Here is a 6,062-nt window from a genome sequence, read left to right as displayed (position 1 = left end):
TTTAAAACAAAAAGAATTTTTGAAAAAGAGATGAGATATTTTCGAAAATTAGAGAGGGAAAAGTAGTTAGGTGGTTTTGAAAAAGATAAGAAACAAACACAAAGTCAAAGAGTTAGTTGAAAAAGATATTAAAATCAAATTTGAAAAGACAAGAAGATAAGAAGTTAGATAAGATATTTTAAAATCAAATTTTTGAAAAAGATAAAATTTTGAAAAAGATATGATAAGATATGTTTGAAAAAAATTTAATTTTTAAATTTAAAATTAATTACTAACAAGAAACTAAAAGATAAGATTCTAGAACTTAAAGATTGAACCTTTCTTAACAAGAAAGTAACAAACTTCAAATTTTTGAATCAATCACATTAATTGTTAGTGAATTTTCGAAAATATGATATAAAGATAAGAAAAAAATTTTGAAAAAAATTTTTGAAATTTTCGAAAAAGAGGAAAAATTGGAAAAGATATGATTGTTGAAAAAGATTTTGAAAAGATAAGATTTTTAAATTTTTGAAAATTTGACTTGACTTGTAAGAAATAACTAATTTTAAAAATTTTTGACTAAGTCAACTCAAATTTTCGAAAATTATGAAAAAGATAAGGAAAAGATATTTTTTTGATTTTTGAAATTTTTAATTATGAGAGAGAAAAACATAAACATGACGGAAAACATGAAAATTTTGGATCAAAACACAAGATGCATGCAAGAATACTATGAATGTCAAGATGAACACCAAGAACACTTTGAAGATCATGATGAACATCAAGAACATAATTTTTGAAAAATTTTTGATGCAAAGAAAACATGCAAGACACCAAACTTAGAAATCTTTAATGCATGGACTCTAACAAAAAATGCATATGAAAAACCACAAACAACATAAAACAAGAAAACATCAAGATCAAACAAAAAGACTTATCAAGAACAACTTGAAGATCATGAAGAACACTATGAATGCATAAATTTTTAAAAAACATGCAATTGACACCAAACTTAAAAATTGACTCAATACTCAAACAAGAAACACAAAATATTTTTTATTTTTATGATTTTATTATTTTTTTGTATTTTTATTATATTTTTCAAAAATAAAATTTGGAAAAACGAAAAATAAACAAAAAAATTTTTTTGAAAGATTTTTGAAAAGAAAATTACCTGATCTGAGCAACAAGATAAACCGTCAGTTGCCCATACTCGAACAATCCCCGGCAACGGCGCTAAAAACTTGGTGGACGAAATTGTGATCCTCAAAATTGGTCTCTTTGTATTTGTATGAAATTAAAAATACCCCAAAGAGATCATGGTATGATGAATTGGGATCTTAATAATCCCTGGTAATGGCACCAACAACTTAGTGTTGTTGTTGGACCAAAAGAGTTACAGGCACTGTTAGAGAAGCTCACAACTCCGTTCAACTTAACCAGCAAGTGTACTGGGTCATCCAAGTAATAAACCTTACGTGAGTAAGGGTCGATCCCACAGAGATTGTTGGTATGAAGCAAGCTATGGTCACCTTGTAAATCTCAGTTAGGCAGATTAAATGGTTATGGATTTCAAAAATTAATAATAAACAGAAAATAAAATAGGATAGAAATACTTATGTAAATTAATGGTGGGGATTTGAGATAGGCATGTGGAGATGCTAGAATCCTCTCGAATCTCTGTTTTCCTATTGCTTTCATCCAATCCTTCTTACTCCTTTCCATGGCAAGCTGTATGAAGGGCATCACCGTTGTCAATGGCTACATCCCATCCTCTCAGTGAAAATGGTCCTATGCTCTGTCACAACACGGCTAATCATCTGTCGGTTCTCAATCAGGTTGGAATAGAATCCCTTGATTCCTTTGCGTCTGTCACTAATGCCCAGCCTTCATGAGTTTGAAGCTCGTCACAGTCATTCAATACCGGAATCTTACTCAGAATACCACAAACAAGGTTAGATTTTCCAGATTCCCAGAATCCTACTCGGAATACCACAGACAAGGTTAGACTTTCCGGATTCCCATGAATGCTTCCATCTATCTAGCTTATACCACGAAGATTCTATTGGGGAATCTAAGAGATATGCGCCCAGCCTAAAGTAGAACGAAAGTGGTTGTCAGTCACGCGCGTTCATAGGTGAGAATGATGATGAGTGTCACGGATCATCACATTCATCAAGTTGAAGTGCAACGTATATCTTGGAATAAGAATAAAAGAGAATTGAATAGAAAGTAATAATAATTGTATTGAAACTTGAGGTACAGCAGAGCTCCACACCCTTAATCTATGGTGTGTAGAAACTCCACCATTGAAAATACATAAGTGAAAGGTTCAGGCATGGCCAAATGGCCAGCCCCCATGAAGGTGATCAAAAGACCGAATGGTCAAAAGATGACTAATACACTAGTAAAATGTCTTATTTATACTAAACTAGCTACTAGGGTTTACATGAGTAAGTAATTGTTGCATAAATCCACTTCCGGGGCCCAGTTGGTGTATGTTTGGGCTGAGCTTGATCTATCCACGAGATGAGGCTTCTCTTGGAGTTGAACGCCAAGTTATAACGTGTTTTGGGCGTTCAACTCCGGGTTGTGACATGTTTCTGGCGTTTAACTCCTGACAGCAGCATGTACTTGGCGTTGAGCGCCACTTTACATCGTCAATTCCCGAATAAAGTATGGGCTATTATATATTGCTGAAAAGCTCTGGATGTCTACTTTCCAACGCCGTTGAGAGCGCGCCATTTGGAGTTCTGTAGCTCCAGAAAATTCATTTCGAGTGCAGGGAGGTCAGAATCCAACAGCATCAGCAGTCCTTTGTCAGCCTTGCTTTCAGAGTTTTGCTCAGGTCCCTCAATTTCAGCCAGAATTTATCTGAAATCATAGAAAAACACACAAACTCATAGTAAAGTCCAGAAATATGAATTTAACATAAAAACTAATGAAAACATCCCTAAAAGTAGCTTGAACTTACTAAAAACTACCTAAAAACAATGCCAAAAAGCGTATAAATTATCCGCTCATCACCCACACTTAATTCATGAGCACTTTCACTAGTCTAAGCTAATCAAGGATTCAAATTAAGGACATTATTATTTTCTGCTTAGAGTTAGTGATGAGCTAAAGTAAGGAACAAATGGGTAAAATAGGCTCAACATTGGTTTGCAAAGGATAATGAAAGGGTAAGGCCATATGGGTATGTAAGCTCAGTGAACTAAGACCTCAATCATATAAGTGCATGCATACATCAAATAATGGAAATATAGAATTAATCAAGACAAATATCACAATTTTAGAGAGAAAAACACACACCAAAAATAAAATATTGTTTGGTAAAATGCAACCAATCAAGTAGGCTCAAAATCTCACTGGTTTTGTGTGTTCTAGCTCTAAATCATGTTCCAAAATAATATTTTTTCAAACAATTTTTTCAAAAAGTTTTTAATTTAAATTAGTGAAATACTATAAAAAGTTTCTTGAAAAAGAAAATATTACTTCAACCAAGTAATGGTAATATATGCACAAAATCAAACAAACATGCAATCAAACATGCAAATGCAACAATGAAAAACAACAATTGGTGTTAAACAGAAGGTGACTAACCACGGAGATCCGTATCGACCTCCCCACACTTAAAGATTGCACCGTCCTCGGTGCATGCAAAGCTGTGCAGGTTAATTAACCGAAGTATTCAAACCTCGGGTCATCTTCTCAAGGAATTGCAGGGAAATATGATTTATTATTGGTTATGAAAAATAGTAATTTTGGGTTTTAAAAAGGTTTTGAACAAGAGAAATGGATTGCAGAAATTAATAAATTAATAACGAAGAAATCTCTTGGCAAGGTATGAAAACTGGAAGTCCTATCCTAGTTATCCTTATCAATGGTGATGAGAATTATAATTTTTCTCCCATTAAGTCAACCTCTAACTATGAAGGTCAGTTAAGTGGACAAATTAATTTAACACCTAAAGTCCTAGTCAACTTCTCAAGGAAAGACTAGAGTTATAGGAATCTAAAGTAATCAGCAAAGATAGTAATTATCAATCACGATGAGTTTGACAACTCAAGAGTTACCAATTAATCAACCAAAGCCAAAAGGGAAAAATCTAAATTATTTATATAATAAATAAAGGAAAGTAATCATAAGTCTGAAATACCTCAATGTGTATTAATTAAGAAAATCATAACATGAATGGTCCATAAGCTAATTGGGCAACATAAAATCAAATACACATAAAAGCATCAAAGTAAATAAAAGTGGAAGAGAAACATAAATCATTGAACCTGGTATGAAGAAACAATCCTAATGACTAAAAGAAATCCTAAATCCTTTAAGAGGAATCCTAATCCTAAATCCTAAGAGAGAGGAGAGAACCTCTCTCTCTAAAAGCTACATCTAAATACTAAAACTCTCTATGAATGTATGTTGTATGATGTATATGATGAATGAATGGATTCTCCCACTTTATAGCCTCTAATATATGCTTTCTAGGCTGAAAACTGGGTCAGAATAGCCCATATATTGTCTCCAGTGTTTTCTGGTACGTACAGGTCGCGGAAAAGTGACGCAGAGGTGTCGTCCACGCGTTTGCGTGGATTGAAATTCGCAGATGCGATGCGGGCGCGTCATCCACGCATTTGCGTTGCCTAACTTCAGGGCAGATATGGCAAATTATATATTGTTGCGAAGCTCCAGATGTTAGCTTTCCAACGCAACTGAAACTGCATCATTTAGACCTCTGTAACTCAAGTTATGGTCGATTTAGTATCAAGAGGTCAGGTTGGACAGCTTTAGCAGTTCCTTCAGTTCCTTGTATTCCTTCCAGTTTTGCATGCTTCCTTTCCATCCTCTAAGCCATTCCTGCCCTGTAATCTCTAAAATCACTTAACACACATATCAAGGCATCGAATGGTAATAAGAGAGGATTAAACATAGCAAAATTAAGACTAAAGAAGCATGTTTTCAATCATAGCACAAAATCAGGAAGGAAAGTGTAAAACATGCAAATCATATGAATAAGTGGGTAAAGAGTTGATAAAAACCACTCAATTGAGCACAAGATAAATCATAAAATAGTGGTTTATCAACCTCCCCACACTTAAACATTAGCATATCCTCATGCTAAGCTCAAGAGAAGCTATAAAGAAGTGAAGAGGAATGATAGAGAGTATGCAATGCAACTTATCTATATGAATGCAATTACATGCAAAATGTTTCTACCTACTTGGTTAAAAGTAAATAAGTTCTCCAATACAAATATGAACCAAATTCCACTAATTCAAATCGTACAATAAAAAGCAAATAAACTTGTAAGAAGATAGCTCATGAAAGCAGGGAACATAGAATCAAGCATTGAACCCTCACTGGTAGTGTATATCACTCTAATCGCTCAAGTGTCTAGGGTCAATCACTCTACTCTTCCCTAATCGTGCTTTCTAAACTTTGTTCTTCATCTAACCAATCAACAAATATTTAGTATATCCATGCACGCATCATGAGGTCTTTTCAAGGTTGTAATGGGGCCAAGGCAAGGGTAAGGATATATGTATGGCTAAGTGAGTTATAAATTGAATCTTTGAGTAACCTGAGCTATCACCTAACATACATACATTCTATATAACTTCTAAAATCATGCCCAGCTACCCATAATTCCCACTTTTATATCACTGGTGCACGGAATTGTGATCATCAATGGCGCCATCAACATGGTACGCTCAATTGCAATCTCAACTTTTTATCACAACTTCGCACAACTAACCAGCAAGTGCACTGGGTCATCCAAGTAATAAACCTTACGCGAGTAAGGATCGATCCCACGGAGATTGTTGGTATGAAGCAAGCTATGGTCATCTTGTAAATCTCAGTCAGGTAGATTCAAATGGTTATGAATGATTTATGAATAAATCATAAAATAAAGATAGAGATACTTATGTAATTCATTAGTGAGAATTTCAGATAAGCGTATGGAGATGCTTTGTCCCTTCCGTCTCTCTGCTTTCCTACTGTCTTCATCCAATCCTTCTTACTCCTTTCCATGGCAAGCTGTATGTTGGGCATCACCGTTGTCAATGGCTACA

The sequence above is a fragment of the Arachis duranensis genome, chromosome 5 (assembly GCF_000817695.3).
Source record: "Arachis duranensis cultivar V14167 chromosome 5, aradu.V14167.gnm2.J7QH, whole genome shotgun sequence".
Lineage (NCBI taxonomy): Eukaryota > Viridiplantae > Streptophyta > Magnoliopsida > Fabales > Fabaceae > Arachis > Arachis duranensis.
Note: the sequence above shows the minus strand (reverse complement) of the source record.